General features: G+C 41.4%; 1 long non-coding RNA gene across 1 annotated transcript; it reads right to left on the bottom strand.

Annotated features, from left to right (window-relative positions):
- Positions 1–13883: 13883 nt before the first annotated feature.
- On the bottom strand, positions 13884–14565 carry LOC117536982. The gene is made up of 3 exons (XR_004567648.1): positions 14448–14565; positions 14105–14257; positions 13884–13955 (listed from the first exon to the last, which is right to left on the bottom strand). It is a non-coding gene; the product is annotated as an uncharacterized LOC117536982 (long non-coding RNA).
- Positions 14566–24277: the final 9712 nt, after the last annotated feature.

The following is a 24277-nucleotide window of genomic DNA, read 5'->3' as shown; positions in this document are numbered from 1 at the left end:
CATTGTAAATTGTGTCATTTGCAGAAGGTCCAAAAAATGTGCAATACCAAACTACAAATCTAGTTCGAGATGGTTCTTCTGTTTTTACATTGTGTGGTGTTTTCATACAAAGTAGCTTGTTTCTTATTATTAGGAGTAAAGTTATTACAGTTATCGTGGTGTATATCAATCCAATACGTAGCATTGCTTTATGCACTCCCTACTGTGCATTATGACAAAAGGAATTAATTGTATGTTTTATGTTCTCTATACAGCAGGGGTGGCCAACCCGCTGCTCTCGAGCCGCATGCGGCTCTTTGCCTAGTTGCATGCGGCTCTTCAGTTCATATCGAATTGTATATGTGTGAGTTTGGGGGAGAGACACTGACTCCTGACTAGTGTTGCACGGTGTACCGATACTAGAAAGGTACCGCAATACCCTACCGTTAAAAACGTTACGATTCCTCCGTTTCATTAGTATCGGTACTTTAAGAATGACAGGGGAAAGTACTCCGGTGAGAAAGCGCTGTTTTAATAAGAGCCGTGTGTGTTCAGCGCTCTGCTTCCACTCCCTGCACTGCAGCCGTGCCTGCAGCCCCTCCCTTCTCAAGCACGCTCTAAGTCCCTCCCCTCTCTCGTGCACGCGCTAGCTGCCAGAGCATGTGAGAAAACGAGAAGCATGGCTGCAAGTAGGAGTGCAACTGCCGCTGCGCCTCGGCCTGTCTGTAAGACATGTATTAATTTGATTTAATACGAATTCTTGTCATTTATTTTATGTATTGATCTCATTGTTTAAAAGTTTGTGTTATGGTTCTGGTGTGAAATAAAGCACAATAATTACATTTAAGACTGTATCCCTTTTTTTAAGAAAAGTATCGAAAAATAATCGGAATCGCAATTCTTGACTTGGTATCGAAACCAAAATGTTGGTACCGTGACAACACTACTCCTCAGAGTTAAACCTGATATTTAGTAGGTCTGTTAAGTATTGAATGCTGATCATTCTGACGTAATTTGGCCGGTCAAAGTTGTTTGGGCTCGCATAAAATCGCTCCTTTATTTTCGTCCCGTGTTACTTTCGTCCCGTGTTACTTTCGTCCCGGCTCTCCCTACGTGTGTATGTGTGTTGTCAGGTGTCAGTATGAGAGGATGCCAGCGCGTCTAATTTTGATGTGGCCCAAGAGCCAATCACAATAATACCTGCGATGCAGTGAACCAATCACCTTTGAGGGGGGGAAAACCTATCGTTGATTAAACATTATCCAGTTTTTCCCCTACCATTGTCTTGGAGGGGCGCTGCGCCCCGCCAACGGAGCCCCGCGCACCCCCTGAAATTCAAGGTGTTAAAAATATATATAATTTTTATTTATTTATTTATTATATAGCACCAAATTACAAATAATCTATAACTACTGTCACTTTTCACATTGAACATGTGCTCTTTAATTAAATAAACTAAACGCTTTCATTTTAAGTTGTGGGTTTAGTGTTTTTGACCCTAAGAAACACTGATGCATTAATCAATAACAATAATCCACAGCTCCTCTCTCTGCTCCAGAGGATTTAAAAAATATATATCCCAATGCCACAAAAATGCATCAGTGACGTGGTTGAAATCTTGTTTCCAGAAAACAAAAAACTGAAACAAGCGGTATCAGTGACTATGTGTTTGATGTGGCTCTTTGCAGTAACATAGAACAAATGTGGCTCTTAACCTCTGACTGGTTGGCCACCCCTGCTATACAGTGTATGGATGCCAGATGAAATGGACGTTAACTACTTCTATATGATCAGTAGTTTTATATTATTACATGTCACTTGTTAGACGCTTTTATCCAAAGCGACTTACATACTCAATACTGTGGACAATCCCCACAGGAGCAATTTTGGGTGAAGTGTCTCAGGGACACAACGACATGCTGACTGCAGAGGGCTTCGAATCTGTGACCCCCTGATCCCAACACCAAGGCTCTAACCACTGCGCCACACGCCTCCAATTGTTATATTAGCCTGCATGTCGTCTCTCTCCACTTTATCTTATTTATGTCCTTCACAAAAAAGATTCTAAAATTGGGATTTATTTTTGTTCTTGTATCATTTAACAATGTTTTTCTGATATTTAGCGAAATAAAAATGCAAACAGAAGCATTTTTTTTTCCTCCCCAATTTGAACAAGAACTATAAAATCAGAATCACATAGTATACAAATTTGACATAAATAAATCATACATTATTTTTTGACACTGTTTGAACATAGAGATTGGTGACAACAATATATAAAATGGTACTTTCATTTTTTTCCATTTGATGTTTTTGTTAAAGCGTCTAATTATATGTGTAAATCTAGTAACACTGTTTGTCTCCATAGTCTTATTAAATTGTTTCCAAACTAAAGTGACTGTCATCTTTTTGGTCCTGTTCAATGGCGTTTGTTTGAGAACACTGATGTGATGTCACACATAATAATCTGTTCCTTTGTGCACTTCTCTTTTCTTAGTGGCCTCCTCAGCAGAACTGATGTCTTTGTTCACCAGTGTTACCTTCAGACCTGCGTGTTCCTGGGATCACCACACATTCCTCTCCTTTGGTTTGACTTGTTAGCAGTCCTGCCTTTACATGACCGAGCAGCCTCCATGGTTCTTTCAACTCACAGGGAGGACTCATTGTCTTTTAGGACATTGCATTTCAGAGAGGCTACTGTATGTTCCAATACGGAAATATTAAAGGAAAAATACACAGCATTTTCATAATGTAAACAGACTCACTTTACAGTATATCCCTGTGTTTATAATCTTTGCTTTTGTTGTTTCTATTGGTTTAAATCCTTGGGAGGAAGTAAAACAGCTCTGATCCTGTGTCTCAATTCCTTAGAACACTGCCATGTTGTACAGCGTGGACACTCGCAGTGCATGGATTTTGATTGTGTATTAGTGATTAAAAACACGCACGGCAGCTTTGGCCCTCAGAGGAAGTGACAATGGCCCCTGTTAGCTAGTTAGCTAGCAACAATAAGGGCAAACGAACAGACTGCCAAATCATCTTAGACAGGTCCATCAGCCCAATGAAATGAGCAGAGGCTTCAGCGTTCCACACATTATACCAAACTAAGCATTGGGCCGCACTTCTGCACTCAAAACAGCACATGTAAGTACAGACGAAGGCGATTTGAGACACAGCATGACACTTTAAATATTATCCACTAATAAACGGCCATTTAGCACTTTCATTATTCTGCTTCAGACAGCGCTAACTGCACCTATCTCAACCTGCACGCTGGGATGTGGAACACTTTTTTTTTTTTAAAGTTAACTTTATGTTTAGGAAAGGATCATATTTTTGGTTTCGATCATTATGTTCATATCTTAAGTTGTGTACAGAAGTAAATCAAGTTAAATAGGTTGAGTATGTGTATTTAGTTTGGCCCAAAATGTAAATACGCACTGCACTAAATGTGCTTTTGTTTTCACACGGGACACGAACAGTGGTCTGCTGGATCAAAGTTCTGTGTCTGTTTGATTATTATCCTACGTCACCTGACTTCCACCTTAAATCTCTTATTATTTCTATGGCCACTAGCAACTAACAGTTTAGGGTCAAGCGGTCATCCATCTTCCATTAGATCTCGGATGATAACAGTGAGCTAATGCTCCAGGCATACTTGCCAACCCTCTCGATTTTCGCAACATTGCCCTCTCCCGGTTTCCTCCCGGGGTCATATTTCTCCCACATTTCTCCCGATTTCTGACAAAATCAGATTTACTCAGGACTGTTTCCACTCTGACTTTAATACAGCTACACCATTGTTTGGTTGCCATGGCATCTCGTTAGTAGCGCGCAACTGAAAGTCTGAGAGGGTGAGGAAGATAGTCACAGAAAACAGAACAAGAATCGACAACTCTACCCGCTGCTCACTCCTGTCCTGTATAATGCTCCATCAAGGATGCACTTACAACTACAATAAGCATGTTAATGTTAATCCAATACAGCTGTCCCAGTTAATTGGGAACTTTTTGATGTGGTAGTGCTACATTATGGTGCACCACCAACTACTGACATTCTCCAGGGAAAGCCAGGTGATGCTCACATTGGCCAGCTCCGATGGAACATATTGTGTTGTTTATATAGTTCTTATGATGTTGATCAGCATATCCACACATTTCTGCCCCCTCCTGCTGGAATATAAAGAGATGATGGAACAGCTGATAAGAGATACCACAACGTCAATCAATCAATCAATCAATCAATCAATGTTTATTTATATAGCCCAATATCACAAATGTTACATTTGTCTAAGTGGACTTTACAGTTTGTACAAAATATCAGTATGACAATACGACACCCTCTGTCCTTAGACCCTCACATCGTACAAGGAAAAACTTCCGAAGAAAACCCACAGTTTAAAGGGAAAAATGGGAGAAACCTCAGGGAGAGCAACAGAGGAGGGATCCCTCTCCCAGGACGGACAGACGTGCAATAGATGCCGTTTGGAAATGCATGTGTGTATAATAGGAAGATGAATCCACGAGGATATCCATCCAGGACCACAGCCACGACTCAAGATCCAGGGCTCGCGATCCAGGACAGAGGAGCGCAGGATCATCCATGACTCCGGATCCCGGCGTATATAGACACCAAAAAGAAAGACATTTGGGGAAGCTGGGTTAATCGGAACATGAGAGTACACAAGTATAGACAGAGAGAAGGAAGAAGTAAGATGTCCCCCGACAAACTAAGCCTATATCAGCAAAACTAGGGGCTGAATCTAATCAGCCCTAACTATAAGCTTTATCAAAAAGGAAGGTCTTAAGCGCACTCTTAAAAACGGATAGGGTGTCTGCCGCCCGAACACAAACTGGAAGCTGATTCCACAAATGTGGAGCTTGATAAGAAAAGGCTCTGGCTCCCATTGTACTTTTAGAGACTCTAGGAACAACCAACAACCCTGCATTCTTGGAACGCAATGCCCTAGTAGGACAGTAGGGTATAATGAGTTCTTTAAGGTAAGATGGCGCATGCCCATTAAGGGCTTTGTAGGCGAGAAGAAGAATTTTAAATTCTATCCTGTGTTCTATAAGGAGCCAGTGTAAGGCAGCCAGAACAGGAGTAATGTGGTCCCTTTTCCTAACTCTGGTTAGTACACGAGCTGCAGCATTTTGAATTAGCTGAAGCGACTTGACTGACTTCTTGGTACACCCTGATAATAAAGAGTTACAATAATCCAGCCTTGAAGTACCAAATGCACGGACTAGTTTCTCTGCATCGTTTTGAGGCAAGATATGCCTGATTTTTGCAATGTTACGTAGATGGAAGTAGGCGGCCCTTGAAATTGATTTTATGTGGGTGTTAAAGGATAAATCCTGATCAAATATAACACCAAGATTCCTTACAGTCTCACTGGAGGCAAAATTAATGCCATCCATAGTTAATATATCCTTAGATAATTTGTTTCGTAGATTCTTCGGGCCAAGTACAATAACTTCAGTTTTGGTCGTGTTTAACATCAAAAAGTTTAAGGTCATCCACGTTTTTAAGTCCTTCATTTTATTTAGATGATTAATTTCATCAGGCTTGATTGATAAATATAGTTGAGTATCATCCGCATAACAATGAAAATGTACAGAATGATTCCTTATAATATTGCCTAACGGAAGCATATATAATGTGAACAAAATAGGTCCGAGCACTGAGCCCTGTGGCACTCCATGGCTAACTTTGGTTTGCGTGGAAGATTCATCATTGACACGTACAAACTGAGAGCGTTCAGATAGATAGGACCTAAACCAGTCTAAAGCAGTTCCCTGTATGCCAACTAAGTGCTCTAGTCTTTGCAATAGGATATCATGGTCGATAGTATCAAATGCAGCACTGAGATCGAGCAAAACAAGAATAGAGACACGTCCCTTGTCAGAGGCTATTAGAATGTCATTTGTGACTTTAACCAGAGCTGTCTCTGTGCTATGATGTGTTCTAAAGCCAGACTGAAAATCTTCAAATAAATCATTGTTTTTTAAGTAATCACACAACTGTTTTGCGACCACTTTCTCAAGAATTTTTGAGAGGAACGGAAGATTGGAAATAGGTCTATAATTGGCTAAAACCTCTGGATCGAGGTTGTGCTTTTTAAGAAGCGGTTTTATCACTGCTACTTTGAATGATTGTGGAACATAGCCTGATAATAAAGACATATTCATAATATTTAATAAATAAGTGCTAATTAATGGAAAAACTTCCTTCAACAGCTTAGTTGGAATTGGGTCTAACATACACGTTGATGGTTTAGAAGAGAGAATCATTAAATTTAATTGTTCAAGGTTTATGGCTGAAAAGCATTCTAGTTTACTATCTAGTGTAATATTAGAACTTACGTTTCCGGGAGCTGTTGATAACACTATACTGGTCAAAGGCAAGAGGTCATTAATTTTGTTTCTAAGAGTAACAATTTTATCGTTAAAAAAGCACATAAAATCATTACTACTGAGTGCTATGGGAATAGAAGGCTCAATCGAGCTATGGCTCTCTGTCAGCCTGGCTACAGTGCTGAAAAGAAATCTTGCATTATTCTTATTCTCATCTATTAATGAAGAGTAGTAGGCTGCTCTCGCTTTACGCAGTGCTTTCTTATATTCATTGAGAGTAATATGCCAAATTAAACGAGATTCTTCAAGTTTAGTGGAACGCCATATCCTTTCAAGTTGTCTCGACTTTTGCTTTATTTTGCGGGTTTCGGCATTATGCCATGGAGCTAATCTATGTTGTTTTATTTTCTTCTTTTTCAAAGGAGCAACAGAGTCTAATTTTATTCAGAGCGCATCTGTAGCACTATCAACAACATGATCAATTTGGGGTGGTGTACATTTTGTATAAGTTTCCTCCCTTACATGCAGACATGCTATCGAGTTAAGTATTGGTGGAATCTCTTCCTTAAATTTGGCTATAGCACTAACAGGTATAGGTTTCTGCTGCAGGAGCTTTTGAACTAATGCTTTGAAGTCTAGTAACAGTACTTCAAAAGTTACTAAGAAATGGTCGGATAAAGCAGGATTATGCGGTTCGACTAATAGTTGCTCAATTTCAATACCATAAGTCAGAACAAGGTCGAGAGTGTGATTATAGCAGTTGGTTGGTTTATTTACACTCAGACAGAAACCAACAGAATCTAATATAGAGTTAAATGCAACAGTAAGGCTATTTTTATCGTCGTCAACATGAATATTAAAGTCACCTACGATAATTACTTTATCTGTTTTAAGTACCAAAGTTGATAAAAACTCAGAGAATTCAGATAAGAATTCTGAATAAGGACCTGGTGCACGGTACACTGTAACAAATAAGATTGGCTGCAAAGTTTTCCAGGTCGGATGCGTAAGACTAAAAACGAGACTTTCAAAGGAGGTATAATTTAATTTTGGTTTAGTATTGATAAGTAAACTTGAGTCAAAGATTGCTGCAACTCCACCTCCTCGGCCCGTGCCTCGGGCAATATGAGTATTGATATGGCTGGGTGGAGTGGCCTCATTTATGCTGACATATTCTTCATGTCTCAACCAAGTTTCAGTGAGACAGCATATATCAATATTATAATCTGATATTAAATCATTTACCAATATTGCTTTAGATGCTAGAGATCTTATGTTTAAGAGACCACATTTAATATTCCTGTTTTGTTGCACTGTAGTAGTTGTTACATTTACTTTTATTAGGTTATTATGTATGACACCTCTATTAGGTTTTACCTTAACTTGTCCTTGGGCAGACACACACACCGTTAATATTGGGTATTTTATTGGGTTCGGGATACTTATGGATGACTGCCTAGGAGAGAGCGCAGAGAAGCGTGTAAGACTGCGACTCCGCCTCCTGGTCTCAACTCCAGTCTGTCATGGATTAAGTCCACAAAGCCCTGAAATGTTTGCCGAAATGAGATTTGCACCTTCCAAAGTAGGATGAATGCCGTCTCTCTTAATCAGACCAGGTTTTCCCCAGAAGGCTGTCCAATTATTTACGAAGCCCACATTGTTTGCTGAGCACCACCAAGACAACCAGCGCTGAAATGATGACATGCGGCTATACATGTCATCATTGATCAGATTGGGGAGGGGACAAGAGAAGATTACGGTGTCCGACATTGTTTTAGCATAACTACACACCGACTCCACATTAAGTTTGGTGCATTCTGATTGGCGTATACGAACATCATTACCACCGACGTGAATAACAATCCTACTGTATTTACGTTTATTTTTTACGTCACTCTCTCTGTGGTTCAGTCTCCCTGCAGTCAGGGTCCACTCTCTGTGATCCACAGCAGGGAGAGAAGGCTCTGCCATCAGTCCTGCACCTGTAGGCTCCTGGGCTTCTCTCTGGGAGAAAGTGAAGCTGCCAGTCAAGGTTGGTTTGAAAACTCCGGCAAGAAATCTTCCCAAAGGTAAATCTTTATATTTCTTCAATTCCTGCAAATTGACAAATCCGGTCAGATATGTTTTGGATTAGAAGTCAAAGACATTTAAAACAATCAATTTAAAACAGTCTACTGGGGTTAATGATAAATAGAATACTGCTTAAGTTGAAAAAGCGATTTTAAAAAGAGTGAAGTAAAACAGGCAACTTTCCAATTAAGTTCCTGGTATTTGCTGTTGCTGAAACGTTGATATCTGCAAAGTGTGGTATTCTGCTCTAGAATTCAAAATGACATTTTGCATGTAATGTTCTTTATCAGAGAACATGGATCGGTCCTCCATCAGCAGCAGACTGCCGTGTTGTGTCCTCAGATGTGTGTTTGTGTGTCTGCCAGGTGGAGCTGTCATGAGGCTGTGTGCGCTGCTCTGTGCTCTCCTTCTGTTCCTGACTCAGACTCAAAGTGGATCTCTTCGGGACCGTCCCATGAATATCAGGAGTAAGGCATCAGATTACACTCGCACATGATTGAAATTTTACAGAAAACTAAAGTTCTACAATAATAGATTTCTTTGAGTTGATATTGTTATTCCAGTTTTACTATGAAGCAGTGCAGTGCGCAATGCCTCAATGTGGGCGGAGCTCAACAGATGAGGCGTTGCACTCTGCTGCGCGGGTAGTCATTCTGTTCTCTCCATGCTACCCTAACCCTATTAACCCCTAACCACTAACCCTAAACCTAACCAAACGCGGGAGTTGGGACGTCACGTGCCTCAAAGGTTGAGCTCCGCCCACGTTGAGCTCTGCCCATGTTGAGGCATTGCGCACTGCATTGAGGGGTACTTGGTTTCACCGGCTGTCAGCCCACCAACCACACATCTTTGCTGCCTTACAACATTTATTATCAAGTATAAGACGATTGGATGGTGGAATTAAATTAGAATGATGCACATTGAATACAAATGTGTGTAATCATTTAAATACAAATAAATTAAATATGACTTAATATGAATTGCCCAGGGTAAGGAGGTCATCTTTCATGATGTAATGGCTTTATTCTACTTTTGTGTATTTCTTTGACATTTTAATATATTTTTTAAAATGCACTATTTATTGTTTTATTTAAAAGATCTTGGGTCAGCATACATTTAACTGTATTATTTTTGGTTTGGTTTGTATGCAAGAACAAGTATGGCTCTACCTAGGAGTTGCATCACAAATAAATGTGTGCTAAGCTTCACAGGGTTAATAATGATGAGTGTTTGTTGGTTTGTGTTTTTGTAATTTGGGGGAACTGAACCTTTTAACAAATTCCTCTGCGGCTATCATTCCTCTTCCTATAGCCTAGGATCCTTCTCGTTAGCATACTCAATTAGGACACATTGTATGACAATTTGTAATTATGACATGTTATGAGTCAGTATTTTTTCATCATATTTGAGGCAGGAAAACCATGGTCGGCTGGTCAAATACAGCCAATTGAGAGAGATTTATACATGATGAAAGCTGTTTTTTATCCAGATCCAGACATCGATGCCTCCTGGTACACGGGCCGGGGGAACAGGCCCGTGGGGAGGTTTGGCCGGAAAGTCCCAAGAAGAAAAGATCATCTGGCTTCCATCAGAGCCAGAGTGTATACACCAGCAGCTGACCCTGACGCTAATGTTTGGATTACACAGTAAAACCCTACGCATGATTGAGTATCTACTGTGTCCTCGTGTGTTCATTTGGAATGAGGTTCTGTACTTTTGAGTAAATTGCATACGTTTTTTTTATGTAAACTTTTTGTAGTACATTTTCCCCCCAAAAAAAAGATAATATGGTTTGTGTCTTACTCCAAAATGTATAACTTCCATTAATGCAAACGGAATATGTATATAACTATTAAATCAGATTTCGAACGACTATTACATGAACAATTTACTGTTTACTCAGAGTTGACCTTAACACACCATTTTATAACTTTACAGTCAAAAGTAAAAAAAAAAGAAAAACTTTAACTGAATCAATGAAACATTAGTCCTTCAAATAATTCTTCACTATTTCATACTTCAGCTTTCACAGGTTTATTTTCACTGTCATTTATTGAGAAACAGATTGAAATGAATCAAAGCTTTTCTGAGATCACTCAAGGGGTTTGCATCTGCTAAATCTGAAACAGCAGTACTGAAGCTTTTTATTCACAATATTGATACACTTAAAGACAACCAAATCATTTCACTGCATTTGATCTCGTCGGGGGGAGGGGGGTCACTCAGGCTTACTTGAGTTGGTTTGATCAGCACAACAAAGCCTTGTTATATCTCTCACAGGCTCCGCCCTCTACTGGACTCTATGGGTACTACCTTATCATGCAAGCATTCACCTACTGAGATTTCTATGGACGTAGCCGGCCCATGGATGAGCCGGCCCCGGGGCGGGCCTACCTGAATGCGTGCGCATCTCACTTCCGTATAAAAGGAGGCCTCTCCTCCTGACCACCATCCTTTACTCTTCAGCGAGCGGAGGTGATAGCCTAGCACTGAGTCCGAGATGTATTTTTTGAGAGAAAGGAAGAAAGAGAAAGAAAGATAGCGGGCGCCGACCCCCAACACCTCTGCTTCGAGTGTTTGGGGGACCAGGATATGGCCGAGGCGGTGATTTCACGTTCGCCATTCCTTCCGAGTCCGGCGTCCATGGAAGTCCACCGCCCAGGGCTGTACTCTCCCTGGATGATGATCATGGCGGCGGATGTGTGGGCTACACGCTCATTGCGAGAGATGCCCCCGCCTCACCAGGTCAGAGCGATTATTGGGCCGCAAGGCCGAATAAGTAGCTTGTTCCACGAGCCTTGCCCCAGGCCCGGTTCGGTTCCCCCGGGCTCGGTGGCTTCACATGATATAGGGTCGACCCTACTTCATCACAGGCCGCCGCCGCTGCCTGCCTTGTGATGTCCCTGGGATATCACGTCGCATGGCATTTTTCCAAAGAGGACTGTGTTGATCTCCTGGGAGCCCCCGTCTTTCCGGAAGGGCTCTATGGATTGATCTCCTTGCTCACGGGATAAAGAGTAATCGCACCGTGGCTGATTCTTGCCCATCCCCAGCGGAAGAAACACTGTCCTACACTCCCCGCCCCCGCTGTAAACCCCAGTATAGGGAGCCAGCAGGTGGGCGTGTGCACGTGAGTGGAATAAACCGTGTGCTGTCAAAGCACTGTGCGGGTTCAAGAGACGCTATTGCCGGCGTGCTGTTGTCAGAAAACACACCTTGCCTGGTATAATAGCTCCGATTAATGCATTTCACCGTTGAATGGGAAATACAGCGTTAATACGTGGGCGCGCGGCCCTCGTGAGAGTGGCCGTGGTGCGTTCAGGGACCTCCGCAGGGGAATGGTGGTTTACGTTTGAAAACTCTAGTTCTAGAGTGTTGTGTGTGTGCGGGAAAAATGCATTCAGTAAGAACGAGTGCATTTATCCCAGAGTAAGAGTAATCTCTCTCCACAATTCCACTTTTTCCATAATGTCCGTTTCGAAGAGACGGCATTGTGACGGCGCGCGCGGCCCCCCTCCCCTGAGGGCGGGCCGCGGTAAGTTCAAAGACCTCAGTAGAGAGAAGAGTCACCGCAGCGCACGCTCCTCCACAGGCTTTTCTGCAGACGAGCTAGCGCGGCGCGACGGTGAGACGAAGGGAGAGGTGCCGGCACGGAGATCTCGTGCCCGCGTCGCCCTCCACCTCTTCAGCCCACCCCGTGGAACCGGCGTGCCGGCACTCACGGGTACGGGCTGCCCTGCCCGTCTTCACGGATCTGACTGGCCTGGCGGGGGGAGAAAATCTCTCCGCCCGGGACGAGAAGGCGAATCTCGCCTCCTCCCTGTATAATGCAAAGATCACTACGTTTTGTAACAAGAATGAGGTTGATCTGTATCCAAATCTGAGTGTCTTTTGTTTCCACAAATGCTACACTTACACATAATGTTAAACGTACAAATTCCCCATTCGCTGCCCCAGCTGTAGCTCCTGTAAACCAGGTGGCTAGTGGGCATGCGCAGATGAGAGGGATGAACCGCAGGGAGTGCTATCCAAAGCCCTAGAGAGATAAGAGTTACGACACTCTTTGATGTCGCCGCCAGCCGGTCACGTGGTTTATGTATGCCGGGATAGTTCCAAACGCACTTAGGTGGCAATGCTTCTCTATGGCAAAAACAGCACAAACATGGTCAAAATAGTCATAGATTAAACCAACGCTGTTATTTTTTAAAGATTGCTTTCATATTTACATGATGTGGTTACACTTTGTATGGATTGGCACTATTTATAAGTTTCGTTATTTAACGATATTTTGAGGGGAAAGTGTGGTAGCACAAGCAGGCTATGTTGCTGTCACTGCCAGGGCAGTCACGTCCGTATAGTTGCGCTGCGCTGTCATGTTCTTCTATGGGACAGACAGACAGCAATGGGTAGCATGATCATGTTAAGATTATGAATATCATTTTACCACAACAGTGGATGAACAATTGATATATGTGTTTGAACAAGAACAACAGGAAGAACAAAGTAAAAGGGACGAACACATGTGTGAACAAGTATTAAGAACAGTGTATGGAAAAAGTGATGTGTGTTAGAACAAAACAAAGTCAAATGAATGAGAAGGAGAACAAAGAGGGTTAGGGTTCAACAGAAAGAGATTAATTCAGCCAAAAAACACAATTTGATTAATCTAAAGTGTAAAACAATCTTCAACACAGACCAAATTAGTGCCCTTGGACAACAAAACATCTGGTGGGGCAAAGAAACGATAAATTAAATTGAGAGAGTGGGAGACTAAAAATGATTACTATGATAAATATTCAAACTATTTACAAAACTATTTACAGAAGCTCCTGTTGAACCATCGATCCGAGAAGGGGTTCCGGATGTATGGCTTCCCTAAGGACGTAGAGTGAAGGAAGAGATGGATGGCAATGGTCAACAGACAACAACAGTCAAGGAGTATGCCTCCAGCTGTTAATATCAGGAATGATGACCACACCTATTATGGCACATCAAACATTGGTATGATATATGAAGCTAACAATGTTTCCCATGTTATATAATTCAAGGATAGACTACACTCCTAATGCAACCTTCAGATTATACAGCTTCAAAACTACCAGGGTTCAGGGATTCTCTGAAGACTCATATACCACATGTAGATCATCTACAGATTTCTTCATACTTTAACATTGCCAATAGACGAACTTAGATGAATGTCACTATAGGAGTGTAGTGTACCCTTAAATGACAATAGGTGCACATGTAAAGGCAGCATACACATATAACAGCAAGATTGCCTTGTTATTGTTACAGAGATTCAGGGAGATATTGAGGTGGAGTTCCAAGGGAATGAAAGGGACATAACAGACAGAGAGAGTGAGACAGATGTCAGCAGACTGCTAGGGGCCAGTATGTCAGGGGCCGACTATCAAGAGGCCACCTTACCAGAGATCAGTGTGCCAGGAGCCAGTCAGTCAGGGGTCAGCTATGAAGAGGTCAGGTGCTCCAGGGACCAGACTGCCAAGGGCCAGTTGTGACCGGGCTCACGTGGAGGATCTAATGAGGCAACTGAGAAGGGAGAGATTACTAAGAAAGAGAGCAGAGAGGGCTCTGGTAAACCGGAAAAGGATTCATTCGGCATTAAAAAAAACAACACAATTTGATTAATCTAAAATAAAAATAAATCTTCAACACAGACCAAATTAGAGCCAGATTACCGTCCATCTGATGAGGTTTTCACCCTTGTTCAGAACGTGGAGCAGCTGTTCCGTGTGAGGACGAGCGATTCCCTCATGGAGTCCTCAAATGCAGTGTCACAGCTGGAACAAGAAGCCATGTTGCTGGACAGCAACCTTCCCTCATGCCATGACCTGAAGAAAGAAATCCTCTCAACATACATCAGGCTGAGGTTAAGGATTGCATCAAAGTGCATCAGGGCTGAGAGGAAGGATAAACATAAAGGGTATCTTGGCAGCAAGAATCAGAGTAAGAAGGCAAAGAAGACCCCACAGACCTCTGCACCGAAGGTCATAACATATGACACACTGCCAAACACCTTACTCGTTGCCATCGATGTACTTGGCATCTCCATTCCCGGTCCACCGTCAGCAGCCTCCAGCCTCCTCTTCTTTCAGCAGTCATCACCTGCAGCCGTTGCCAGCACCAGCCTCCTTCAGCAGCAGCGCCCTGCAGCAGCAGCAGCACCCTCCTCCAGCAGCAGCACCCTCCTCCAGCAGCAGCACCCTCCTTCAGCAGCAGCACCCTGCAGCAGCAGCCTCCGCCAGCAGTAGCAGCATGGCTGACATATGAGGCTGAATTTAAAAAAGGGCTAATTATTTTTTTTTTAAGTGTTTATTTTGTTAAAAATAAATATTTTGGATGCATGACCATGTTTTAGGCTCATCCTTCATTCACAGCTGTAGAGTAGCCTGTTCAGTAGGCTATTATTTTTTTAAGACTGAATAATACCTTTGAAGAACAATCATTAAACTAGTGTGCAATACAAAGGAATCTATCCTAGCATGCCATCAAGCATTAAAAAGTAGCGCTAGGCTAGTTGTACAGTACAGATGAGTTAACACGGAACAGTACCAAAAAAAACTAAGTACAGTCAACATGTCACATAATGAAATGTTAGTATATCCCAAAATTCAATGAAATATTTATCACAAACGCCACCTCATTTCTACTAGTGCTAGCAGTTAAGTCATATCATACAGAAAAAGCCGACTAAGGATGGCTGACACGGTCAGGTTCAGCAGATAAAAACCAAAATAACAATACAAACACATAATCAATCTAAATCCTGCTTGTTAGTTACCCAGCATCATTGATATATAAGCTGCTAGCGATTCATTACTGAAATCTTACCTTCAAAGCTGACGAAGTCGCGCTAGCTAACTAGCAGGCAATGCTAGCTAAATTGGTTGTAACAACCAAGATAAAATATAGATAATTACGCTGTGCATATACAAATGAAGACCAGTATAAGCATCATAAAGGGCCTCTGATACAATATAGACAGTTGACAATTCAAAAGAGTTCGATATTTCAGCAACTTACCCAGTGGCGTTTTTATATGTACAAAAGTGGTGGGGCACACAAAACTTAGATGTCTATATATAAGCTTCTGAGGTTCATGGCTGGTGAGGCTCTGACTCTTCAGGTTTACAAATATTATATTTTGACCTAAATCAAAATATAATATTATTTTCAAAAGCTTTTTTTGTCTGATGCTTCAATTAATTTTAAACAGACAGTTCAACAAAAGGATACCCAAAAAATGTAATTTTATCATTTAAATATTGAATTGTTCTCTCTTAGTAAGATCCCATTTTCAATAAAATTGCAGTCTTACCTTGACATGAAGATGAAGTCCATTTGCCTATCCTTCTGGACAAAAATCTCTATTACTTTTTTGTAAAAGTCCTCCTTATGTTCTTGTAGTTTCAAAAGTCTATCATAAATCTGATCTAATCAATAGATTTATGATTCGAAAATTATAAAAGTAGGGTAGACATGTGGATATTATCCGGCTGAACAAAACGTGCATTTATCTAACAGGTTTGTTTCCCAAAGATCTTATTTGGAGCTATTTTCTAAAATCCTATGGAGAAATATCATTGCTTTTTTGTGGAGGGAAGCCATGCGCAGTTTATTTCCGGGTTTTAGGACGCCTCACTGCAGCTCTCTCTCCTCCTCTTCACACACCACACTTTTCGCGGCACACGTACTTACAGCCAATCAGCTCTGAATTATGTGAGATGACGTATGGTGGGGATGGCAGCACTATGCCCCTATGGTCATTATTTTTTTGCCACACACATTAAATAGGACAATACTCTGAGCATGCGCAGTGTAGTTTTTACAGTCACCATTGACTTAAACAGGGAGAGGGAGGGGCAGGATCGGGTTTTGTCCCACATGGCTCTAAACAGCTCAATAGGCACACACTGTAGACACTAATTAGAAGAACACAGACTAAAACAGCAATGTACAGACGAATCAGATGAATAAACATGATCTTAAAATATATTTTATATTTTTTTTAATTTATCTTTTGCATTTTTTTGTAATCATTACTTTTAATACTTTCTGCTGACACTAGGTGGGGCTGTGCCCCACCTGCCCCTAATGACTAGTCGCCACTGAACTTACCTCTGGAACTAATCGACGCGCCGTAATGTAAGTGAATGAGGTCCAACGCCCAAATGACAATATTTGGAACTATTTCGATGTCCATACCCCGGAAGTAGGCGCCGCCATTTTTTAAAACGGAGGTCTATGGGAGTGTCGTAACTCTTATCTCTCTAGGTATGGAGTCAGATTTGGGTCAATATTCTAGCGCGTAAAACAAGCTACTCACGAGCGGAAAATGTGCTTTGTAGTGGACTGGGACTAAAAATCAGCCCGGGACTCTCGACCGGCCCACTTCGGTACCGCTAGTAAATTGTCAACGGGGGGAGTGGGGGATGTGCTAGTGACTTATCCGGTCCGCCACTGCACCCAGCCCAGCCCACGTAAACTGTCAACGGGGGGAGCCTCGCTGCGGGGAAACGGTGGACCTAGTGTCCCGATCGGAGTGGGAATAATAATAATAATAATAATCCGTGCATTTTATCCATTAATTTCCCCAACATTGTGGTAAAAAAAACACATGTTTAATCCATGTTGGTGTACTACAACTACAAAAAGCATCGGTTTGTTTTCTCATCAGGAAATGCAGACCGGCTCAAACAAACGATTTTTAAATCATCATCCTCACGATCATTTAATGTATCATATGTTCGCCGAATTGACATGAAAGCACTAATAAATGTAGTTTCATCCACTTGAGTTTACAACTACAAAAATAATCGATTTGTTTTTATATCACATCCGACGGGAGGAAATTCAGCAGCTCTCACTACCGATTTGTAATCCTAATGTAATCATCATCTTCACCACGATCATTTATGTTTATGTTCGCCGAATTGACATGAAAGCACTGACAAATATAAATATACTGTAGTCAACTTCATTACAACGTTATTAACGTGCCTAAACTCAGTAATTCACCATTTCTACGCATGACAACACACTTTGTCCGTGTTTGGCTCTCTCGCCGCACAGTGAAGCGTTCCCGCATTGACGTCCCTTCCGGCTTCCCTCAAAACTTCAAAATGAGTCGAAGGAATTTCCCCACGATGTTCGAAATTATTGATATTTATCGGAACGGTATCGCACCTTCTTTTTTAAACTGACGGTTCGAGATGACTAGTAGCCCAATATTTCATTGCACAACAGTTGTTGGGAGGCTGTCAGGCTCTTTAATCCAACATTTAAAAAATGTGCATCACACCTCTAAAATCATTTTTGACAGAACAAACATGTAAAAACAACACTTCCTGGTCTATGGAATACTGACAGGAGAAATTGTGCAGGTGTGACATATATATTTACACTGAACGAAAATATAAACGCAACACTTTTGTTTTTGCTCCCATTTTTCATGAGATGAACTCAAAGATCTAAAACATATTTTATATACACAAAATTACCATTTCTCTCAAATATTGTTCACAAATCTGAAAAAATCTGTGATAGTGAGCACTTCTCCTTTGCCGAGATAATCCATCCCACCTCACAGGTGTGGCATATCAAGATGCTGATTAGACAGCATGATTATTGCACAGGTGTGCCTTAGGCTGGCCACAATAAAAGGCCACTCTGAAACGTGCAGTTTTGCTTTATTGGGGGGGTCTGGGGGGGGTCCGAAAACCGGTCAGTATCTGGTGTGAGGGGTAGGGGTAGGGTTAGGGTAATGTTGTGAATCGAGTGGCCCATGGTGGTGGTGGGGTTATGGTATGGGCAGGTGTATGTTATGGACGACGAACACAGGCCACTCGATTCACAATATTACCCTAACCCTAACCCTAACGCCAAAAGTGTTGCATTTATATTTTTGTTCAGTGTAGTTATATATTTGGGAAAAGCCTGTATTTCTTCTTGAGGGATAGAAGATTTATATCAATCTAATGTGTGTCATGTATAGCAGAAATATGTGCTGTTAGTTTAGCGTATAGACCAGGGGTCAGCAACAGGCGGACCGCGGTCCGGATCCGGACCCAGACGCCGACCTATACGGACCCGGAGCTATAATCAATACATTAATAGGGGATTTTTGTGTAATCGTGGAGAACCGAAGAGTTTTTGTTTTGGGGGGGGGGGGAGTCTGTCCGTCAGTCCGTACACATGCCGCAGTGTTTGCGTGGCTGTGTCTTTAGTTGTAAGCACAGTGGCGATCTGTTGTTGTTAGCATCTGGTTAGCTAGCTATGCTAACGAATTTAAAGAACTTTTCTACAACCAGGTGGAAAAGAGCTATCTCCTGAGAGGCTCAAATAACCTCAGCTCAGTGAGGTTAAGGCACACCTTGATATGATCATTATAGTTATTAATGAGACATTAGAGACTAAATGAAAAAACAGGTATAAAATACTATATGACAGTAACAAAAAAGTTGTTAAAAATTCAAGAATAGAGTTTAAAAGGGGAGTGATTTGTAAAATATCCAAAAAGAAAAATATGCTTACAGTTTCATATGGGTGTTGAAAGATGTATCCATAGATCTCCTCATGTTGCTCTCAAAGTGTACCAGATTGATGCTTTTAACTTCAATATTTAAAAAAAAATCTTCCCGGGGGAGCATGCCCCCGGACCCCCCTAGAGAAGGTTAGGTCCCCCCCCACTTAAATCATGTTCACATGGATAAGATACTAAATACATTTGCACATATCTTGTGTCCATATCTTTCTGTTTTGGTGGTCATGCCACACCGTGCACATGCATACGTGAGTCATGGTGAGATATCTGGATTAAGAGGTTGCTTTTTCTTTGCACAGCATGAAAGAAAGGTGAAATGAATGGGCTGTGATTTTAGATTTGATTTTAAGGTCGTTGTAAAGGAAAAAGGTTCCCCACCCCTGCTGTAAATAATAATAAAAAACCCTTGATTTTTAACTTAACACCTCTGTCTCCTATTGATCTGAGTATTGTTGAGGAATTGAGGGAAAATTGAAATAACTTGAAAGTTTGAAGTGAAAGTTTGATACAGCGTATTTTTGGTATATTCATCTAATGTCCCCTGATATATAAGAAGTGTGTTTTTATATATTCATGTGTGTATGCATTAGAGGAGCCATAAGGCTGTATGTGAAGACTGCTCAAACGGTACCTGTGTTTTATATTGATTTCTCTGTTTTATTCTTTTATAAATGTGAGGACTAAACTTGCTCCAAACATTCTGGGGAGCCATGGAGTAAACAGGGTTTTATTGCTCTGTGGGGGAGGTGTAGGTATGCAGGACAGGGGGCTAGGTGGATGAGAGTATATTCTGCTTAAGATCTCTAGCATGTCATGTTTCAGGGAAGTCTACATATCTTGAATAGTAGATGTGTGTGTTTAATTACTTTGTATTAATAATAAGCAGTATATCTTTGTGAGCAAGGGAATATCCTTTAGACACAACTGAGGTCTCTGGAATGTGGGGGGCTGTGTGTGTGGAGGCTGCAGAAATATGAGACAGCGAATGCCAGATGTGTTTGTTTTGCTTCAAAGTGAGACTGTTTGCGGGTTCTCTGTTGGCACGCGCTGATTCGCTGTGACACAGCATCTTTTGCATCTCCCAATGAGATTACCTGAAAAGATGACCAGCTGACCCAACCCCTCCTGTTTTATTCTTGTATGTAAGCCTGTTCGGCCTTGTGTCCGGTCTCTTTTCCTGCTGCCGTCAAGATGAGAAGTTCTCCCGGCATTAGGACCAGAGCAGGGGGAGGCCTGACCCCTTTGAGAAGTGTATTGTATTATTACCATTTATTATTAAAACAGATTATTGTTTAACCCTCGTCCTGGTTGTTTTGAGTTTTCCTTCTTTTAAAGCAAACTCATATAGGATCGGCGCGGAGCAGAGATATCTACTCCAACAGTATATTATAAAGAACAGTTAATTGAAGCATTATAGCACAGGCCTTTGTCAGATGGTATATTACGCTGTTTTTTTTCTGCTTCGAATAGTTCTCTCTTTTTTCACCATACCTGTGTTTGCATCCCTGTAACCAATGAGCACCTGCATGTGTATGAGAATGGCCCTGACACCATTTCAGCCCAGATTTACAAACTCCTGGCAGGACAAGCTCCAGCTCAATTCTCGCACTGAATAAAACAAAGTGAGTGAGGGACTGCAATATAAGAGGGAAAGAAAGAGAAACTTTTAAACTGTTCAATTGTTATGATGTGTAAAGACTGATATTGTTCTATAATCGGCTGAAACTGTTAAGTCATGATGTGAAACGGTTAACAAAGAAAAAGGGAAACTCAAGCTGCTGCTACACTTTATTTTATTTATCTAAAATTAAGCACTTTTAAGATGCACACATTTTCAAAAGCTATTTTATTTATTTGCTCTATTTTATTTTTAAATGCAGCCCGAGAGGAACATTACACATATCCACAGTATTTACTGTATATCTGTAGTTCAATGTTAATTGACAATAAATATTGTTGTTTATGAATTGTACTTTCTTTATTTGATTGGCAGTCAGTTGTTGATTACATGCAGACGTTGATAAAGCTACAGGTCACTTCAATATATATCACACTAATTCATGAAGCAAGTTAGACATTTTGATGTTCCGGACCTTTGCATGGGGACATTTTCTCTAACTGGACCTCGTTGAATTTTAGTTGAATACCCCTGGTATAGACTATACAGATACCTTCAGTGGTGTAGTGGGCGTTGGACGTGGGGGTACGCCGTACCCCCACTTATTTGAAGCATGATTTTTTTTAAACAGTCTAATAAATATAAAATAATTGCCAGTGTTATCAGTTGCAAGTGTGTATTTGTTTTAATAATGACGAAAACATAATAGGCAGATTTCACAGTAATTATAATAAAAACGTAGCTCAAGCATTTATGCAACTTGATATGAAGCGTGTGTGTGTGTAGGATGACCTGGGGCCTCATTTATAAAGGGATATACTCTAAAAAAAAATGGCGTACGCCAGTTTCTACGCAATGTTTGCGATTTATAAAATACTAACTTGACGGGAAAACGTACGGTCCTCCACGCAAACTCTAAACCATGCGTACGCACTAAGCACAAAAACGGGAGAGACGAGAAACTGCGACACCGTTGGCAGAAGGAAGAATGGAGAGAAATATGTGGAAATAATACCATAAACAAAATGTTACCTCTCATTTATCATATATGAAGAATTCATTTTCAAACATTGATTAAAGCCAATCTTAAAATGATTCAACAAACGCCTGTTTGCGACTCCTCAGTGAACAAAAACATAACTTGGAGAAATAAATAAATACGGATATGTTATTTAAAACCACCTCGAATATGTTGTGTTAATGTTATGAAATGTTTTCTCATAAATGATGCGGTTTTGCATTTCTATAGGTTGTACGAGCATGGTTTTATATACTACCATGTTTAATCATGTTTTATGCCGTTTGCTAAGACTTGATAAGTCGCTCATAAAACACGGGAGGTATGGAAACTAAGAACACCATATGTGGTCAATTGTACAGCTGATATAACACAACACATTAGTTGTATTTCCTTTAACTGGTGGATATAGAGTTGCTGCAGTGGAGACGCTGCGCACAGCTGATCGACAGCTGGGACACAAACCACCAAATACAAAAACATAATTCAGATCCAGTTGTCATGACTCCACTCCGGAGGGATTCCCCGATCATTTCTTACAGTTTCTCATCAAGGGGGGGGTCTCCTGTCCCCGGTACAAACACACTGCCTGAGGAAGGCTATGTGTATTTTTTTTGTCATGAACCTTTTTCGGACCACTTATTTATTTATTTTGGTGACGATCCGACCTCCATGCTGCTGCTCTGGTTCAAACGGCATCCACCAAACAATATGATTTATCTCGATGTCCCCAAAATCTGACACGGTGTGAGATGTATTTTTTAGCTGTGATTGATTGATTGATTGAAAAGTGTATTAACAGCTTGTATATTGGGTACAGTACAGCTCAAAACATACAATTGTTAAGGGGATGCAGACCAGAGAAAGACTTTCGTCTTGTTTACATCAGGGTCCCCCATTTCCAATTCATCATATATATACTGTTCTGTCGTCATTTCCTGCTATCTTCTTCATAAAGTCAGTCAGAATGAATGGGCGTTTCTTTGACTATTTATAGGCAAATATGGGCGTTACGTGAAGCCCGCAAAAGCTGCACCGCATTTCGAGTCGATTGTGATTTATACAAGGAAACCGACGTAGGAAGTGCTGTACGCACTTTCCTCGCCGGTACGCAATGTTTGGTGAATCGGAAAAATGTCGGAACATTTCTGTACCTATTTTTTGGATTTCTACTACGTAAGCAACCTTCCCACGTGAATCCTACGCACTGCGTTATAAATGAGGCCCCAGGTGTGCCACTTTGTGCGGGACTGTACACAGCATTTTTATTAATTGTCCCGCGTCCCACAAATTGAGACTATGTCCCGCATTTCAGTGACAGTGGCGCAGAAAGGCCGGATCGGTTCGCTGACGGCCCGCGCCGCCCTTTATTATTATATTGTTTAAACGGCATCATGTTGAGCTGACAGGCGACACAGAGGTACCCCCACCCACCTACCAACCTTTTCGGCCACATGTCGAATCGGTATGCAGTCGGGGCTGTCGGCAAAATAAATCACTCTGATTGGCTGTTCAGCTAGCGAATCAGTGCATGAGAAGCGAATCGGAAGTGAGGGACCCAAACAAATCATTAATAAGGCAAATGTGAGATTTCATTTAACTCCAGCTCTCGACACAGGTTCGGGAAAGCCCCGTGAGCTTCTCGCTGTAGAGTGAAAATGGAACGCACACGCTATTTGTTGTTTGTTTGTATCACGCAGTCTGTTCTTCTTCTCTCGGTTATCACGCAGTATGTCTTCCGGTTGTTGCCTCTTTTGAATGACGAAAACACACTACCGCCACCTGCTGGTAAGGAGAGTTATTGCCACTCACGCATGCGCAGTTTGTACGTGCTACTTGGCCGTCAGCTGAAGTCTTTGCGGTGTCTTCCAGAGCGACACATGGCCAAGACGCAGAGACGCGAGGCGACACAACAGTCGGGGTCCGTCTGTGTCAGTTCTTTGTTGTCAGATTGGTGTGTCCGGGCCTTTAAGCCCACTAAAGCACAAGCCATATCTCTTATGCAATCCGTACAAAAGCAGAAATAATTATATTTAGATATGGTTTGTTGCTTTTTATGATTAGCTAGGCTACAGATTAGCAGATGTATTTACTAATGCTGCTTTCATTGCTCACCAAATCCACGATGTGGGCAGTGACTCTGTGGAACTAGGTAATCTAAATATACGTATAAACTTAATGCATAGACAAGAAACATTTGTATTACAAGTCTCATCTCACTCTGGGCCAGAAAGCAAATAGGCATATTCACCTAAATGTGTCTTTATAATCTCACTGTTGTGAGGGACAGAACTAACCTAGCCCAACGGGAAGAAGGCCGACGGATAATATAAAACATTTGCAGTTTTTTCTTTACCATTCAAGATGCACACATGTATCAGTTACAGTACAATTCGGTACAACAATTCAATCATTTCAAACTCCAGACCCACAGCACGTTGTTGCACACTCAATATACTTTTCTAGTTTTATTGAGTTTTTCTTTGCTTTGCTTAACAAGGTTTCTGTTGTGTTGGAAAGCACACTGAACTGTAAAGCTCAGTGTGCTCACAGGCAGGAGACTCTGAATAAAGGTTGTTAGTATCCAGTGTGTGATGTATTGAAGTACATTTACTCAAGTATTGTATATAAGTATGACTTTGGGGTATTTGTACTTTACTTGAGTATTTTTG

The sequence above is a fragment of the Gymnodraco acuticeps genome, unplaced genomic scaffold, assembly GCF_902827175.1.
Source record: "Gymnodraco acuticeps unplaced genomic scaffold, fGymAcu1.1, whole genome shotgun sequence".
Lineage (NCBI taxonomy): Eukaryota > Metazoa > Chordata > Actinopteri > Perciformes > Bathydraconidae > Gymnodraco > Gymnodraco acuticeps.
Note: the sequence above shows the minus strand (reverse complement) of the source record. Positions and strands in the feature narration are given on the sequence as shown.